Source organism: Epinephelus moara, chromosome 16, assembly GCF_006386435.1.
Source record: "Epinephelus moara isolate mb chromosome 16, YSFRI_EMoa_1.0, whole genome shotgun sequence".
Classification (NCBI taxonomy): Eukaryota; Metazoa; Chordata; class Actinopteri; order Perciformes; family Serranidae; genus Epinephelus; species Epinephelus moara.
The window spans coordinates 15,586,540-15,606,979 of NC_065521.1; the positions used below are offsets into that span (position 1 = coordinate 15,586,540).

Sequence of the window (20,440 nt, forward strand, 5' to 3'; positions counted from 1 at the left end):
GCTCAGTATTTCCAAAACACACAGGGCTTTCTGGGGAAACTGAACGAAATGTGAAACTTATCTACACTCTCTTCAAAGCCAGACTGAACTCAGGTGCTGCTGGTCTACCGCTGCCTCGATCAGTTAGTTTGTGTTGTTGTGTGACTTTGGTGTTTTAAAAGGTTAGTTTGAATTCACCAAGGTCACACAATAACACAACTTACTGATCGAGGCAGCGGTGCCCTTGCAGCTCCCCTATTTAGCAAGGTAAAATGACTGTTATTTTTAATAGCGTCTGGCTTTGAAAAGAGCACCAATAAGTTTCACTTTTAGTTTAGTTTTCCACTGGAAAGGGCTGTGGGAATGGGAACTAGTAAGCATATGACTGGATATGAGACTTAATTATACTGCACAATTTGTGTGAGAGTTTGTAAACGGATGTTTTGGTATAGTTTTGTTGTTGATTAACATGGACCCCTATGACTTCACTTTATTGAGAATTTTCTCTGTTGTTTTTTTATTTTTTTTTATTCTCTATTCACTGGATGCTTGCGAGAAAAACAAAGTTTTCTTCACAAATTCGATGTAACAAGGGGTGAGTAATTGAAACACAGTCATTTGGGAGGTGAAGTGTTCCTTTAAAATGACTCCTTTTATCTTAAATTCTTAATTGTGGGTAAACAGTTCAACTTATTGTTTTAAAAAATATCTGTCTGAAGGTTTTGTGAGAGAGCAACCTTAAAAAGTCCCCATAGATGCACACTGTGTCACAAAGGGAGAGACGTACTATTGTCACTAAACACCAGAAGCCTTGCTATGTGGGCATTCATGATTTGATCAAAACTTGGGGTGCCCTGGTGGCCTAGATGTTAGAGGCAGAACTCCACAGATTTAGCATTACACGTTATATTGTCAAACTCATGGTAAAAAAAAAAAAAAAAATCAAAATCAATGCAGTAGAACCAGATATGTTGTCTTTTTTATCCCACACAATCTTCTTACTTCTCAAAATTTGCCTACATTGCCTACAGTGCAACACCACTGCCACAAGTTCAGAGATTCAGTTGTATCATGCTAGCAGCGACTAATGAAGCTCAGCATAAGTTCAATCAGGAAGACTTTCTTAATGCCTTATCCATTCACAATTCTCTATCTATCCCCCTCCCACCACTTCCACCAATCAGCTGATTATAGGTGTTTCCTCACCCGGTTAGCCAATCAAGCCTGGTTCTAGGCAGGCACATATGAGGGGGCAGTCATAAATGTGAAGGGGGCATCATGCTCCAGCAGTTTTGCAATAAGTAGAGCTGACAAATAAAGGTCACTCACTCACTCACTCACTCACTCACTCACTCACTCGCAGGATGTGGGGACGCTGTGTGAGTGCCCTATAGAGGTTGTCAAAGCACCATGGTCTCAAATGTGCTTGCCGCTTGTTTTGTTGTTGATAACAGTGTTTTCTACATGGAATTGGGTTGTTGTTAGCTGTGTGTCCAACCCCCAACCTAAAGAAATGGACTGCACTTTGTCAGGCCTCTACCCTAAGACCTGACCAACTTGGGTGTCCCACCTGAAGACTAAGCTCCTGCTGGTATAGCTCTTAGGGTCACTGAGGCACACAACCCCCCTGACCACAATAAGGTGGCAATCCCTCAGGGAGGAAAACTGAAAAATAAAATAAACAAAAAATAAAATAAAAATTAAGAAAAAATAAAAAAAAGCTGTGATTATCAAAAAACACCTGCAGAACTAGAGACTGTGCGGGGCTTTATGTAGGGGTCTGGCACACACAGGGCATTTGTCCTCAGTATGTGACATGATGCAGCAGGCACTCATCTCTCACTGTGCTTGTGTGATTGAAGAAACGTTCGCACTGACAGACTCTCTCTCTCTATGCTCGCACTTTGTTGTTAACTATATATTAAGTATCTCACGACACAAGACGCTACGACGAGTTTAATGGAGCTTCACGTTACTGCTGCATTCTGCCTTGCTGAGACTGAGAAACCTGACGCCGATGCATCTTGGCTCATTTGCATACTAAATAGTGATTGGGTGTTTACTGGGGGGAGGGTCTCTGCTGACTGCAGACAGTCACACACAGCCGGCGCACAGCACGGAGTGGAGTGGAGACAGATGAGAAAACTTTTCAGTTTTGTGCCTTTTTTGGCAGATTTGATTTGAGGGGGCAAGACATTTGTTTAAGGGGGCATTGCCCCCTCTTGCTAGCCTGGTTCCAGACCATAGACCCCGCCCACTCAACTGAGTAGGCTTGCATCTCTGGTCTGGCATACTGCAATGAATTTGCGATTTATCTCGTCCAAACGATGGACGGACCAATGAACGCCGGGGGTGGGGGCGGGTCTAGCGATTAGCCAATCAGCGCCACGCTGATGTCAAGCTGTACGCCGGTGGGTAACTGGTAAGGATAGCAACAATGGCGACCGCTACAGATCCTACAGACCACATTAACGATGCTATCGAGGTATTTCGCCACTACTCGCGTTAATGGAGGACCAAATTAAGGAAGCTGCTAAACTGGATTTAACGGCGATGCAGCTGGGTGTGCAGTACGACGGAGACATTTTAAACGGGCAATGCTCGCTTGTTTTCGGCACCCCCGAGGCATGGATACTAATGACGTCAGATTCTGGGTGAGTCGTTGATCTCTACTGATTGGTTAGGGAAAAAATCAAATTCCCTCCCCCTTGTAAATCGCCTTCAATGGAGGCGATATCAGACTGAAGGTTCTGGGAGCTTCAGTCTGACACTCAGGCTACCCTCTTGCCCCTGCGTAGAACCGGCCTCGTAGCCAATCCAACTTTGCCACAATCTCCTTCAGCTACTCATGTTGCTGCTGCCAAACTATAAATCTGTTCTCCACTCTGCTCCATGTCAGCTGTCAATTTAGGTGGAATCGTTGCACCCTACTCCACCCCATTAACCTCAAGTCACCTTTTCCAGAGCCCAGGATGAGCTCTTTAAAAGCCCACTCCTCCTCACATCCTCAGCTCCCTCTTCATCTCATCTCATCACCACCACCAGAATCTAGACTCCATAGGGGGGATCCCTAATCTACTACATCTTTACCACCCTCCTGGAATAGATGACATCACGATGGGGTCTCATCCCCAAAGACTTTTCACATTTCTCATACTTATGTGCATGTAAATAAATATTCCTTTCTCTCAGAATGCGTCTCTCCTGATTGAAATGTAGCTTTGAGCCTGCAGTTTCAAGCAGAGATGAGCGGCTACAGAGGTCTGATAAACACATCTTCCTCACTCCGTAAGGCTATTCATCAGACTTTGTGCAGCTTCCTCTGGAGACACAGAAGGCTTTATACTACTTGTTTCATAATCTGTAAACAGACCTTGATGTGCACTTCTTCTTAAACACATCACCTTTATCAAATGAGAGTGTGAGAGAGAGGAATGCTGTGTTCCTGTCACATGTATATTCTGACACACAGCCTCTCACAAAGCTTGTCAAGCAGAAAGTGACCAAGAGACACAGCGAACCCTTCTCACATACAAAGAGGAAAACTCTCATGCGGCATTTTTCACCGCTGCTTTAACCTATTAGCGGACAAATGAGCCGCTTTGAGGAGGGAATGCTGCCATTCATCAGCGCAAATTATTAATTCCATTGCCCTGGCCAACTACAGACTTTAGGGAAAAGAAATGAGCAGCCAATAATTCACTTTGGCTGACATTCCTCTTGTTCCTGTTAGGCTAACCGAGTGCCGAGGCTGAACACACAGACAGAAAGCACACACACTGTCTGTGATGGTGTGTGAGCGCTGGTGAGTTGAGTGACGTGTGGGGCAGATATGTGTCTGGTGGACTCAGCTGGAGGAGAGGAGAGTGTGTTATTTAAAGCTCAGAATCAATCCGCTTCCTTCTCCTGTTTCGCCCTCCCAGACACTAGCTCTTCACTCTGTGCCCATCGCCAAGCTCAATAACACACACACACACACACACACACACACTTAAAAAGGCATATGAGACAGAAGCAGGAGCACACACACACAAACACACACACACGTTAAGACACAAGCCTTCAAACAAATGCACATTCACACAAAGACACAGATGAGCAGATTCTAATACGCAGCAAGGCAGACAAGGACATGGATATACACAATTTCACCTCTGCATACAAAATCTTTTACACTCCTCTCTCTGACACACACACACACACACACACACACACACACACACACACACACACTCTACATCTGCCCAGTGGAAGGATACAGATGCAACCACCCCCCCCTCACACCATTTCCAAATGTCATCACGAGGTAGAAATGGGAAGATATTGGCAGGGAAATGAGGTGATAATGACAGCAGGCTCTCTCTGTGATAACATTCTGATGGTTGTGAGATGAATATTTCATGTTTGAATTGAACAGCTGCACTTCACATGATCACAACCCACGAGCACCTGGAAACATCTGCCTGCAGATGTCCAATCCTTCATATAATCAGAAAATGTTACATAACATTAGATGTTTGTTGCCCTGTTCAGCTGCCCATAGTGTGAGGACAGCTCATTCTCCTTTTTTAGGTAATTGGCATATTAAGGTATGTTTAAAGTTACGGTGTACTGATTTGCAAATAACTTTTTTAAGACCAGGCTCTGAGTTCTTGACATCAGTTTAACATAAGAAAAACTGCCATACAAATGTGTAATTTCCATAAAAGCAGCATATTAACTTTACTATAACAAGACAGAGCTAAAAAAACAACAACATTTACATCATTACAGCGATGTGCCTTTGTATTCCTTTCTGGGCTGCATTCCATTTACTGCACTCTCTACCAATCAGAAACCAGTGTTCTTGGAAGTATTCAGATCCTTAAAGTAAAAGTAGCAGTACTCCATTACAAGTGACAGTCCTACATTTATAATGTTCCATGGGTAAAAGTAAGTAAGAAACATAAGCAAAATGTACTTCAGGTATTAAATGTAAAAGCACTCAGTGAGTGTTACATTATTTATAGTATTTTACATATTGTATAATTGCACATTTTTATTACTAATGCAAAAAACCTGTCATTGTTGGTTGAGGTTATGCTAATTTCAACTATTTTATATGCAGATAAGTAGTTTAATCTATAACAATATATCCCATTTGTGTTCATAATATGAATGCAAAATCTTTATTTATAAAGTAAATACTTAGTACAGTTAAGTTAATGTAGTGGAGGGAAAACTTCCACCACTTCGACTAACAGCCAATTAGACAGCAAAATCAATTTCAATCTGGTGCAATAGTCACAGCTGTGTCTAAAGCTCATTTACTTTTTACCATGTTTTCTTTATAATAAAAAAATCCCGCATACTTAGAGGCAGTAGCTAAAAGCAGCTAAATCTAATCATAAGTTAAAAAAAACTTTCACTAATGGGTAACTAGTCTTACTAACACACTAACACACACTTTATTCAAAGAGGCCCGTTTATGTTCATTTTCAGGTTCAAACTTGTATTTAAGATTTCTACTCAAACATGTTTACATGCCTTAATGTTCAAAAAAGACTTAATTTTCCTCATACTGTCTGTGCTGGAACACCTTAATTCACCCTCTGTCAGTTTTAGCACCTGTCTCTTTAAGCCCCCTTCCCAAAAAGCCCAGTCTGCTCTGATTGGTCAGCGTTTTCAGGTCTTCCACACCTCAGTGTGTCTGCAGGGGTCATTGCAGTCTGAGAGAATGACTGTAATGGAGCACTTTCTAACATGAAAAATCACTAATGAAAGATCTAAACATAACTGGACATGTTCCAGCAGGAATATGATCCAAAACCAGGGAGAAACTAACAACATCTGCAACCAAGATTAAATCTTTCCTTGATGTCAGCATGTGGCTACATGTAGCAGTGTAGGCAATGTAATGTGAACCTTTGCAGTAGCGTGCTTGGAGCAGATGGCCATATAAAGGAATCCACCATGAGCTGACGTCAGCTTGAAGCCAAATTAGAAGAAAAGTGTGAAACTGAGTATTCAGAATGGTCTGAAGCCTGGGGTTTTTGCTCACAGGGATTACTTTACCTCATTATTTGAAACTATGACCAAGTTTAATATGAACATCCTGTACACTACAACATTATATATATCACAGAAAATACCTACAAAGCATAACAGGTCTCCTTTTGGTGCTTTATTTATCCCCTTAGGAATTTTTTTTTTTTTTTTTTTTCATTTTATTGTTATTTTCTTCATTTTTACTCTCTCTCATACACACACACACACACACACACACCCTCCGCTTCTCAAGACAACTCCCTACGGACTGAGCTACTACCGCCCGGGGTAGCAATAAGTGTCATCTCAGCTCATCTCAGTTGTAAATTTCCGTGTAATTACATATTAAAAAGAATTATATAAACTAAAAGCAAACAGATAAATAAACAGCCAAACAAGGATACACACAATAGAATGTATTCTCTTAAACAAACCAGTTCAAATGGACAGTAGAGCTGAAGAAGAACCCTTTGTTTGTAGATAACTGCCTTTTCCTCTTGCCTTCTGTTAAAAATGACCAAAGGCCCAGTGCAGTATCTGCATTTTTAAGGTATAACGTATGTTATTCGTGCCCCATATTTTTTCTTCAAGAGAGAAGATCTATCATTTGAAAAAAGCTGCCATGAAAATAATTATACTAATGGAATGTTATTAGGTGTTGTTTATATCTAGTATAACATACAGATCATATCCATCTTAGATCTCCTGAATTCCTTTTATGAAAAACTGACAAATGATCCACATTATGAGCTCAAAATTTCCCACTGTCTTATCTAGAATGCAATATATTACCATTAAGGTATTCCACAACACTCCACACAACACAACACATCTCAGCATATGAATCATCACTGACGGTGTTTGCAGAACGAAGAGAAATGACGCTAATACATCCAAGGTGTTGAAAATAAGTTTGATGTATTCTGTTGTGCCTACACACTCAGCTGAGTTACATCAAGGTCTACAGTGTATACATGCAGAGTTGTGTCCATATGGCCAAATACATCTGCATCTGTTGGCTGACTGACAACACTGATGGTGAATCCACAGCGACCTGTGCAGGCAGGTAGGACGAGATTTCATCAGTTTGATGTCAAAGGCGTGGGCTGCTCCTGAGGTGCTAGCAGTCATTCAGCCAGCAACAAGCTAACTGAAACCACACTGAACACCCACATGCATACAAGCTGTTGTTGGAATAATGTGCTGCAACAGGCAGGCAAACACGTGCTCATACAACAGCCTGATGCCAGTCAGATTGCTGCAAGCTAAGCATGGCTGCAGTTTAATTAGCAAAGACTTATGAGGAAGTAATATCAGAGAGTCAGCCAACCAGTAAGAATGGCAATCAGTGGAAAAATGCTGAAGATGGCAGGTTTTTCTTAACCCTTTCATTGTTATCTCCACTGTTCGATACAGCACAGGTTGATATCATTGAAAAATTTTGTTGTAAAAAATTAGTTGTACTTAAAGTCCCCCTCCAGACATGTTTTAAAGTGTGTCATGTGTATGCTTATATTTTGTTTGACATGTTTTTCCCCAAAAAAACATTTTTTTAAAACCCTGAAAAGGGGCTGGAAGCAGATGTACTCTTTCCCCCTCAATTACAAATACTGGATCTGGCCGCTGGGTGTCCGCCCCTGCTGCTTGTGGTAGGTTTGCCTTTCTGCTTTTCCAGGAACAGAGTGAGTCAGCGAAATATGTTTGAGCCTCAGTCAGACTCAGACTCAGACTGGCGACTAGCAGGCGTATCAGAATGATGAGTGTAGTTAGCATCTTTTACTTGTTTATGTTATTTGTTAGCTTGTTAGCTTGTACGCTAACTGGCAGTGGCCAACAAAGCGTTGATGGTTGAAAACAGGGTTGTGCATTATTGAAATTTCCCTACTGACAATATTGTTTAAAAAAAAACAAAAAAACAATATATATGAAATTAATGTCAAAAAAAAGCAAAAAAGAGAGGACACATAGAGAGAAATATCTGTGGAATGGAGACGCATGTTGCAACACCAAAGAGTAGCCACAAATTGGCGACAATGTGTAGACAGTGAGCGCCACTTCACACAAGGGCATGCTGAGATCAATAAATCTCATCAATCAACTGGTGAGGTTATTTCTATCCAATATTATGTTTAACTGTCCTCATTTCAGTCCAGCTGCTCTTTGTAGATGGTGTCGGCAGCAGACTTGCATATTCTTTTAAGATGGGAGCAAACATTTGTGGTTTCTCCATCTTTAGTCCCAACTTGTTTATTGCACAGCTTTCAAATCACCTTTTCATGCTCTCTGGCTCTCCTTTGGCATTCAAAACCAAATGTTTGCCAAATAGGTGCATTTGTTGACACATGAGAACCGTTATCGTGGCTGAGCAATATTGTGTTGAATAATTATCTTGTCATATCTCCCGAGTCTAGTTGTGAAGCAATAACATCTGCTGCACTGGGCTTTTGGTAGATAATGGAAGGGAGCTCCAGGGATATCCAAAAATTGCACCCTCTATCATGTTTGCTACCAAACCTTTTACTATGCTAATGCTAACCCTGCTCTCTGTACTGACAAGACTGCTCTGCACTCAAGGTTTCGGGTATTTTTGCGAGTGTTGTGTCAGAACTTGCTGCCTTACTGCCAGCGATTGGCTTTTGTGTAAGTGACCTATGTAATCTAGCTGCCTGGCATATGTTTGAATCTCAGATTCAGAAAAGGGGTGAGTTGAGGTGGCTCAGCTAGGAGGAGCTGGAAAGTGTTGCTGAGGAGAGGGATGTCTGAGGTGCTTTGCTCGGCCTGCTGCCCCTGCGACCCGGCCCCAGATAAGCGGATGAAAATGGATGGATGAATGGATGGATGGATGGATGGAAGTGAACACCACTTTTATGATTTTTAAAGCATAAATGCAATCGCCAGGAGTAAAAATCTAACGTTAGGCTACAAACAAACTACACCACAGTAGCATGACTTAAACGTCACCACCACAACTAGGCTGTGAGGGCGTGTTCAACATGATGACTCTCTGTAGTCTCATTCAGCTACTTGTTAACCACTGCTTTTTAAGCCATGTAAAAGCCTCAAAATGCACAAGTGGGGTAAAATGTGAAAATCACTTCAGCTTGTGTTAACCACAGATCTTATTATAGGCTTCTAACCAAAATGCCATTCCATGGAGCACACCATGACCAAATACCTGCAAACTAAAAACATTCCCATCAGCCTCAGCCGTACTTTATGTTTAGTGTAAATTAGCAGATGTGAGTACGCAAACATGCCTAACAAAGATGGTAAATGTGGTAAACTTTATGAACCTATTTTTCTATTTAATTTATTTTTTTTCACTAGGAAATCAAGTGGCATGCTGCTATAAAAGCCTTCCAAACTTTTTTTTTCTTGCCTTTTCTTTCCTCACCTAACCAGGATTTTTGTTGGATCCGCTGGGGCAACAAAAAGCCTTTAAAAGTCCCTCTCCCTCTGCATTTCTTTTCTGGCTCTCTGGTAGTGAGTATTTATTCCCTTCTTTTGTGCAACTGGATTTGCATCCCAGACAGATAATCGCATCCACTCACTGAGCGGTGATTAGGTTTGATTAGTAGCACTCTACTATCGATTACAAGATCGATGCACTAATCCACATGTCTTATGAGGATTGAGGGGATGTGCAAAGCAATAGGGAAAAACAATACACCCTACAGGACTTAGAAAACTTCCTGTGAGTGCAGAGATAAAAGTGTTCATTCGTACCATGAAGTACAGACGAGCCCCTCAGCACCTTGGACAGCTCCACAGACAGAGGGAAGTCAGCTGCCTGAGCTGAATGAGGATCTGATGAATGAGGGGAGATATTACCCAGCTCATTTTGGAGATGATCCTGGACAAACCGATTATTGTGTCTCAGTCTTATCCAGCAGGGCTTTAGGGGACACTCAGGACCAAAGCGGTGCGGGGCAGGAGATGCAAGCTGCAGGTTTCTACTAGATCTGCTAATGAGTCTCCTTGGCCTCTCAGTAATCCTATAACTATTCATGCTTAGTGGGCGGGCCTGCAAATTGTTGTGGGCTTTAATCAGTTCCACTGTCATGGCCAGATCATGCACCCTGACACCTCCGAACTACTAACAGATCTGCTAATGTTCCCACGAATGATAACACCTCTCCACTCTGATTCTTGGAAATTCTATTTGCTCAGGTGGTTGGTGAGGGAAAAAAATCGTAATGTGAATGACCTTCCGGTATGCAAATAAGCAGAAATCAATCATTGATTCAGCTGCTGAACCATATACAAAAATCCACCCACTGAAAGCAGAGCCTGAGTGGATGCACTTACTAACCACACCTACATAGCGATAAAGAGCACCCATCCAAAGAACGCTGCATGTTAATAAATATATAAACCTTGGACTTTAAAACAGCAGCAGAAAGTAAGAGAACAGTATTTAACAGAGCCACTGCAAATTTATCCCGTCTTATAGAGTCCTACTTGAGAAAGATCAATGAAAACCTTTAAAGTCCATGTGTGTGACTCCACCAGTGGCAGATCAAGAAATGTTTGGAATTCAGAGAAGGGGTGCGCATTTGTAAATGAGCCAATGTAGATTCAAATTTAATGCGCTCAGTCTTGGCAATAATAAACTGTACATTTAGTAACAGCTTAGCTTAAAATTTTTTAAATATGGTCCAATATGGAATAATACATGCAGATGCAAGAAGCAATAATATCTATCAAATCAGATCTGACTGAACAGCTGTCATTTATCGGCCAAGTGGTGTGAAGGTCAGAGTTAAGAAACTCTGTGTGATTTTAGTGAGAAGCTGGAGTACATGGGTTACTTCTTCTCATTATGGCAGCTGTCAATTAAGCTGTCACATGCATCATTCAACATTCGAGCCCACTCTGGGCTGAAAAGTTGTCACAACACGAATATACATCACCCCAAATGTTGTCGATGGCAGAGGAAGTCATTTGTGTGTTAAACTTTTGCTCATCTTTGAGCCAACCAGAACTTCTTGGAGTTCAAAAAGGCCCTACCCAGACAGCTTCTGTTTTTATAAAGCCCCCTGCCCACTTTCACACGACAGGTTTCATGGGTTGATGGGTTTTGATGCCCCTCTACCTCCTTCTTGTGTCTATGTGTCTTGTTTATGTGTATGCCTCCCCTGTATTTATCTCCATCTATTAACAGTCGCTGTCTAAAATTTGAGTTGCTGCAGCCAGTTAAAGGGGAGTTTTGCAGATTTTCAACCAGCTCTGTCATCGCACTGTGTACAGTGTGTGCAGATGAACAATTGGCTTCCCCCTGTGCCGCCAGTGCCAGGAACTCCCCGCTCATCCACCATTAAAAGCCATCTGCACACACAGCACAAGGGTTGGGCAAAAAGGAAAAAAAAAAAAAAAAAGTCAAAAATTCAAAGCTGAATGGCGATTCATGATATATATCTCCGTTTTTTCTACGAAATGGGCTACATGTTCTGTTGCAAGTCAAAGCCACATTTGAGATGTCACAATCATTTATATATATATATATATATATATATATATAAAGAGACTGATCAAAATAAAATGCAAAGATTTTTTTTTTCCCTGTTTGAAAATATACAGCTGCACAGCATGTAAACGAAAAATAATATAAATGGCAGGGCTGCATGCTAACCTTTTGCACATAGCGCTAGAAGTACAGAGGTTTGCAGCACAGGACAAAAAACTGTCACATGAATCCAAATTTGTTAAGATTAAAAATTTTGTGAGGGTAATTAAAAATTAGTTTTCTGTGGCCTTTCAAATAAAACTAGAGCTGGAAAATTATTTAAATCTTTTGATTTATTTGGGCTATTACCTATTTCTGCACAGACAAACAACAGAAAGGCCGAGAGATGGAAGGAGCAAGAGAGTTATGTCTCAAATATGAAACATGCGTGTTTTCGCTACATTTTTTTAAACATATCTGTTGCCTGTATTCAGGCGCGTTCTCAATGTAACACAATAGACTACAACTACCAAGAAGAACAGCAATGCGCTATGATCCACCTCACATACAAACTAGCAAACAAGCATTCACCTGACACAATCAAGCAGCTCATGCAGAGCAGCACTGGATTGTATGTGTGCGACTGTTGTCATTTCATTCATCTCACAGACTGATTTAGCATAGCACGTACAATATATAAATGGATGTTCCAGTGTAGACTAATTACCAGACGGATTAAACAGAGTAGCAGCACTGTGTCTCTGTAAAGTGTTGCTGAAGAACTTGTGAGTGAATGATTGGGGCGGAGCTGTGCGGAGAGTGTGAGAGAGAGGAGAGATGTACACCGATATGCATTATGTAACGCAACTTGACCCTATATTGATAGAAATGGTGTTGTCTAAATCTATATCTTGCTTGACAATATATCAATATATTGTACATAGTCGTTATCGCCCAGGCCTACACTGCACACTCTGCAATGACACAGAGCTGGTTGAAATTGGAAATTAAAGTTTCCCTTTAATTGCTGCTATAGCTGTATTCAAAGCTACTGTATCTGTCATATTTTATGGAGACAGAGCTTCAGTGGCTGTAGCAACTTAAATTCAGCTAGCATCAACCGCCAGCTGACTAGCTAAAGTGGGTTGGAAAAACATTAGACATAACTCAACAGGTAGTCAGTTGTCAGGACCCATCTGGTAAATAACACCTGTGATGATGTTGCCACAGAGGCAGTTTTGAATACTTTGCCAGGTGTTTATATGTCTGTCTGGCAGATTGTGTCCCCACCATAACATCACAACTGTGCAAGATACAGTTATGAAACTTTACAGGTGTGCAGCTGAGATCACAATGAAGGCTGAGTTTGAAGCTGGGTGTGACTCTTGCAACAGTGCTGGAAGTAGCTGGAAAGAAAGTAGGTGAGGGGCCACTGCCCCCTCACTTAACACCCCTGCCCCACATTGCAGGTTGCTATACTGCGACTGGTGTGATCGAATCACAGACGGTCTCTACTTGGTTTTCCTTGCAAACCACAAGATAGTGGGAAAAATAAATATTTTTCAAAGAATGCTTTCACACTGAGATCAAGTATGACCAATGGCAGTCAAGAGAGGTCCATCTGAGTCACACGCATTGGCTTGTCTCTCATTCACTGTCACCCCTTGAATATCTCCTGTCTCTACAGTGTTGCATGGTGAAAGAGATCTAAAAAGAGAAAGCAACACATGCTGGAAGGAAAGGGCTTTGCGAGAGCGCACAGCTTCCAACACAGCAAGGGAAAAGTGTGGGGAAAACAAAATCCAGCATCCAATATCAAAACATCAAATCTTGAAATCTGTTCAAAGAGTAGGAGAGAGAGGACACGCAGGGGAGAGTGTAAACATGACAGAGATGATTCAGAGAGAGAGAAAAAAAGCAGGTCTTTGGTTCTGATGGTCTGGCAGCGGCTGACGTGTTTTGAGTCATTGTTCAACACCTCCGCGACCCCCACCCACCCCACCCCAGACGGGGTAGAGTATCACAGATTTGCACACCGTAATTAATCTACACAGTGCTTTAATAGAAAGAGATGTAATCAGCAGGAGGCTTAACAAATCCATTTGATAGTCTAAGCAATCATGGGATAATATCAGCTTTAGCACTGGCAGAAAAACAAGAGTGGAGATGACAGCTGCTGTTTTAAGGCCATCAGGGGGCTGTAAAGAAAAAATGGAAATTAAATCATTCTGTCTCTCTACGTCCTTTGTCTCCTTTTTATGCTTCCCAGCTTGCACAGTATGTGCTCACTCATCCGACTGAATCTATTCCTGAAGGTCAGTCACATGAAAGTTCACTACTTTAACCCTCTTTTTCTTTTCCTCTATTTCTCTCTCTCTTCCAGAAACTCCCGTTCACCTCCATCCTCTAACAGCGAGACCATAGGAATGTGGAAAGAGCTGAAGGTAGCTCAATTACTGTGTGAAACACAGCCCACAGGGGCCAGAGTTCATGTCCATTAGCCTCTCAGTATGTGTGTGTGTGTGTGTGTGTGTGTGTGTGTGTGTGTGTGTGTCTGTGTCTGTGTGTGTGCGCACACGCAAACATGTGTGGGTACACACGTGTACAAGTCAGATATGAGACATACTGTTGCATGTATGAGTCAGAGAGAAACACAGTTTTGTGAATGTGTGTGTTTATTTTTAAAGGGTCGGTTTTAGCACATTACAAAACATCATTTCTCACACACTCCTAATGGTATGCAAATTAGCAGCTTTGCTACAATCCGGCATGTTTAAAGAGATGTATGATCAATGTTCATTAATGTGCACTGTCCCTATCCAAATAAAGAGAGAAGAGGTATCTAGCCAGCAGATACGGCAGTTTGTGGCACAGAACCTTGGGTGAAGTCTAGTGGTTTCTTACAGCAAGTCCTCCAAATTAAATTATACATCATTTGTAAGAAATCTTCCAGAAAGAAAAATCAGTGCATGTCAAAACTGTTACACATCACTAGGACTGTACTTGACTCAGAATTATGTCTGTTGAATTAGATCTGGCTGTTCAAAACAAATATCAAACTTTTTTTTTTTTTGTAGAGTTTGAGAGCTTGAAATGAGTTTGGCAGGACTCACGTGATAAAGTAAACAAGCCAATTAGCCCTCCGAGCTAATGCATGCTAACTACGCATTGTAAATGTGCATTACTTTCAGCTGACACCAGGTAATAAACAACAGCCAAAGACTATATTGCTTTTAGTTGCTGCGAGATGCAAATTCACCACTTCTAACCAGAGAGACAGATGATAATGTTATCTCTGAGCCTGACCAAGCAAAGCCTCGATTCGTCCGGACAGCTGCCTCCATCTCACTTAGATTCACCCTAGGACCGCTGCCTGTACCTGAGAGCAGTGTGAAAGCAAGGAGCGCTCATTCTTCGGCTACATCTGGGGATCAAAACATCTCCAAGGGTACACTGGCTGGTAAAAAAGCTCTTTCTGTAGCTCTACTCTCACCATTGAATAAAAGCTGAACGCCAACAGCTGGGCACTGTAGTTTTTAGCAAACATAGCTCAAACAGGCAGAAAAAGCACTGTAATTATTTCAGCCGTAAATATAGTACCCTAGTGACAATCTACAATTGGAGGATAGTTTATGTGGTATTGATTCCAAAAGGAAATACAGTTTTTGGACAACAATGGAGCTCTGTGACACAAAGAATATCATTTATCAGGCATTGTTTGCTTTCATTGTTAGGTTTGGTCTTTTCATGAGACTGTTAGCAATAAAAAAAAAAAAAACATAGAATATTGTCAGACTTTTAATGCTGAGAGCACCACAGATAAAACTTCTTTGACCTCCATTATGATGAGGTTGCAGCAGAAACCAATATCCAAGACCAGAGGCCAACATTTCGAAGCTTGGGTAAATAAAACCAAAATGATGTGCTTGATAGGGTGTCACTGTAGGCAAACAGGAAAATAAAATGTGTTTTGTTTAATTTTGTTGTTGTTTAGCTAAAATGGACCCCCCAAAGTGGGTAGGAAAAGTGTTTATGGCGTGCAATGTCATTGAGAAAGATTGGGTCTGAGATGAAACTATGTGGGACAGAAGCAGAGGACCAGTGAGTCAACACTGACTGTCATATTCACGCAAAAAGGAACCTGGAGGAGGATTGATGGTCTGATGTAAACACTCTCACACTGTCACACCGCCGGAGTAAATCGCTTTACCCTGACAGGGTCATTTTCAAGATGTGATGGAGTTCTGCCTATAGAGAAATTCAGAGGTTGTGTTCCTCGTCATGTGTCAGTGAGTGCTGGGAGCGGTGGGGCGTGTCAAGTGTGTCTCTGGATAAAACCTTGACTTTGTATTCTCTTGATCATGTCCTTATAATGCTCTTGCCTGGAGCAAACGCTCTAGTGGAGAGTCCTGCGGTCAATAACTCTAGACGTTACTGAATTGACATTCAGCACAGATATGGTGGCTTTGATCTGAGTTATGTATTTTACACTGAAGAATAGAAGTCTGATTCAAATGGCAATATACTCATTCCCAGTATTTCTGTCTCTGTGAGTGCTTTGAACAGGCACGGAGCTGCTGTCAAAAGCACACAGTCAGTGTTTTATGCCGCTGACAGATGAATGCCTAATTTTTCTTGCACTTGTAATTAAATGGGATTCACGCCACTAAGGTCACAAATGCTATTCAGTGCTTGGAGGGCCATGTTAACCTAAAATGTTAATCATAAAAGTACATCACAAAAATCACAATAATTAGCTTTTCATCTGCCTAATGTAGGCGGTACTTGTGGTTCTTCTGCAATTATGTTTTGCCATGGTTGATTGGAGTAATGACTACTTCATATGTCAGCTCTTGATTAGACACCTTTTCCATTTACAGGTTGCATCTTAGAGGTTTGTTTATTGGGAGCCTGATACGTGAGTGGATATGTTCCATTAACTCTTCTTCTTTTCCACTTGAATCCTGGTCTCCAAGATATATAAAGAGCCTAGTATCCAAGTAATCACATTCATATTGGACGATTTCTCACCTTTAGATTTACGTCCAATGGCAACACTGACTACCAATGCAGAAAGTTGTGTGTCCTTCATACAGGCTAGCGAGGCAGAGAGTAAAGGTGTGAAGGCTGGGGTGGTGAAGTGACAACTTTGACTTTCATGTACGAGACTGGAGTTTACATCCTGTCACAGACCTGCAATCAATTTTCTTATTAACTGTAACAACAAAGAAGAAGAGCATGAATTTGAAAAACCTTGGCAATGGATGTGAATGTAATCCCAACTCTATAATGATATTACCTGACTCTTTTGCTACCCTCATATTTACTATGACCACCAGAGGGTTTTGTCTCTTGAATGTATATACAGTCACTGGCCACTTTATCAGATATACCTGTTCAACTGCTCATTAACATAAATAGCTAATCAGCCAATCACGTGGCAGCAACTCAATACATTTAGGCATGTAGACATGTTCAACACGACCTGCTGAGGTTCAAACTGAGCATCAGAATGGGGAAGAAAGGTGATTTAAGTGACTTTGAACGTGGCATGGTTGTTGGTGCAGGATTTTCACACACAGCCATCTCTAGGGTTTACAGAGGATGGCCCAAAAAAGAGAAAATATCCAGTGAGCGGCAGTTCTCTGGGTGAAAATGACTTGTTGATGCCAGAGGTCAGAGGAGAATGGCCAGACTGATTCAAGATCATAGAAAGGCAACAGTAACTCAAATCGCCACTCATTACAACCAAGGTCTGCAGAAGACCATCTCGGAATGGACAATACGTGGAACCTTGAAGCAGATGGGCTACAGCAGCAGAAGACCACACCAGGTGCCACTCCTGTCAGCTAAGAACAGGAAACAGAGGCTACAATTCACACAGGCTCACCAAAACTGGACAAAAGACAATTGGAAAAAAGTTACCTGGTCTGACGAGTCTTGATTTCTGCTGCAACATTCAGATGGTAGGATCAGAATTTGGTGTAAACAACATGAAAGCAGGGATCCATCCTGCCTTGTATCAATAACATGAAAGCAGGGATCCATCCTGCCTTGTATCAATGGTTCAGGCTGGTGGTGGTGGTGTAATGGGCCGCTTTGGGCCCCTTAGTACCAACTGAGCTTCGTTTAAACACCACAGCCTACCTGAGTATTGTTGCTGACCGTGTCCATCCCTTTCTGACCACAGTGTACCCATCTTCTGATGGCTACTCCCAGCAGGATAACGCACCATGTCACAAAGCTTAAATTATCTCTTGAACATGACAAGTTCACTGTACTCCAATGGCCTCCACAGTCACCAGATCTCAATCCAATAGAGCACCTTTGGGATGTGATGGAACGAGAGATTCGCATCATGGATGTGCAGCCAACTGATCTGCAGCAACTGCATGATGCGATCATGTCAATGTGGTCCCCACTCTTCATGTGTCGAATGGTGTGAGGCTGCACACAACCAAACACAGCACACAGGGTACTAATCATGAGCATGCAAGCGCTTAATTGAAAGCAAGGACATCAAAAGCCTGACACAGCGATTCAGTGTTTATTTGTTGCAAACTACTACACGAACAAGCTTTTCATCATTAGCTGGATTCAATGGTTAGAGAGGCAGTTACAGTAGGGGTCAGCATCTACCACCAGCACAAAAGACTGCACATTATGATGAGACAGGATTTGGTTTCCACGGCATGACATGTGGCACCGCATAATTAATCTATTTTCTATTTTTGCCTTCCTTTTTCTGTCCAGCCTTAGTCATCTATACACATTTGATCACAGCTGGGAATTTTCAGACAATAACAATCAAGGAAGATTTCTGTTACCATTTTGGCAAAAGAACTTTCTGTTCTCTCAAAACATCTTCCCACCACTGCTATCATCTTGTTAACACAGGGCACACAGGAACAATCATAACACACACACACACACACACACACACACACACAACGTCATCACTAGCACTCCCTCAGGTCTATTTATAGGCTTCCTGTGACAACATGTCCTAACCAAGGATAGTCTGAGCAGCAAGCCAGTCTTTTAATCACACACTTAGACAACACATATGTAGCACGTTTTCATCTTTGTACTCAATATAATTACAGTTGTTTGCAGCATGCGTCAGATGGAGCATCCGTTAAATATGCATCAATATAATTACCATAAAGCCAACGCGTCTATTTGCATACAGATGCGTCTGCAGCATCACATCTTTGCTGCCATGCTGGGCTGTGACTGAAGCATGTAGGAGGAAAGCAATTAAATCACAGAGATGACCTGTTGCATTTCACCACCGCTACAATCCTCTGAACAAGCACTGCAAGGCCACTTTTAGTAATGAAACACATTATCGGCATCAGTTGAGAGAGTGGAAAGTGATTGAAAGAGAGTGACATGGAGTTAGAAAGCCAGAGCAGGTGAGGTAAACAGAATAAAAGAGAGCCGCCAGCTTTAGATTGACTTCTTGACATTTCACAAACTAAACTTCTCTTCTAATCAACGGGCAGGCCTAATAAAAAAACACTAACGTTAACTGAGCCGATTACTGTGTAATTGTTTGTTAATCAGCGTTGACACTGGGAGCAAAAGCAATGAAATGGGAATTAGTTAAAAATAATGATGTGGCCAGTGAAATGGTTTGTTGTAAATATTGTTTCTATTTATATATGGTTAATGTTTTTATCTTGTTATACAGAATGAAAAAAACTTAGAACCTTACAATTCACCTCTGGGCTAATATCTATAATTGTGGTTTTACTGTATGTAAAAATGTTTATAACGGGTGTTTTTGTTTGTTTGTTATTTTCAAGAATTCCAGGAGAATCCTTTCTCTCTGCCCCTGAGTAGGTGTACACCTAGAAGAGTGTGAAAGATGTGTTAGCAGAGCATGTCCACAGAGGACAGCGGTAAGAAGATATGGTCCAAGATTTCAATGAGACAGAGAGTGAAAAAAGGTGGAGACATTTAAAAAGTGAGAGGCCAGGGGAGATGGATGAGGAGGTGAAAGTGAGAGGAGGAGGAGGTGGACTGTGTGAATGGACCGGATGTGAGAGCAAAAAGCTAAAATGAAATGACTGGGGAGACACTGGAAGACTTTTTAAAAAGCCCAACTTATCTTCAAATACTGATCTTCAAATTCACCCATAATGGATATGCCTTGGATTTATAAATTCCCAAAGCAGTATCATCTATTCATGGGGCTGCAGCATGAGAGATTCTCCATATTTAATGCTAAGTAGCATTTCTATCTCACTAACACTGTTGAAAAAGTTAGTCAAAATTCTATGTGGTGAATGTTAAACTGTTTCTATGTAAACTCAGTGTGAGACCAAAAAGCTTAACTGACATAGCAACAGTAAAGAGAGAGGGACAGGACTTATTAGGTATACTGATTTGAACCCTGTCTGAGTACAATTGTTCCCTAATGTTGTTTCTCACCCGAGTACACTTGCATCATCGACGTGACATGTTTGTTGTGCTACAGTGTACAGTAGAAAAGGGAGCTGCAGATGGACACTGCTGCCCACGTCATCAGCAGGGACAGAGCAGAGCAGCAAGGCAAAGCTCTGCTCCTGGCTGGAGAAGAAGCCACTGCTGTTGGGCACGGAGTTCTCCACTTCCTGCTGGAGCTCCGACTTCAAGTCGAAGCCAAATCTGGGTCTGTCCTCGGCAGGCTGCACTGCCTTCTGATTTAGAGGCATCAAATCAAGACTGTTTCATAACCAGTTATAAACTCCTTGTTGTTGCATCAATTAGCAGTCCACCTCTGTGTTTTGCTACAGCTGGTGTTCACACCTGATGAGAACAATACTGGGGTACACATGAACTGTACTTGAACCCACCTTCCAAGCAGACTCGAGGACATATTGGCGTGCCTGAGTACGGTACACAGTATTCACACTTATAAAACAAACTGGATTTAGAGTTCAAGCATACTTGGATCCGGGCTCAGGTCCCTGATTTGAAATCCCCCTTAGGCAAGGGTGG

At 41.7% G+C, this 20,440-nt stretch overlaps 1 protein-coding gene across 1 annotated transcript in view; it reads right to left on the minus strand.

The window, feature by feature from the left end:
- Nucleotides 1-20,440, minus strand: part of LOC126403394 (kelch domain-containing protein 8B-like) — a 201,659-nt gene that overhangs the window by 30,515 nt on the left and 150,704 nt on the right. The gene's annotated exons all lie outside the window — the stretch shown is intronic.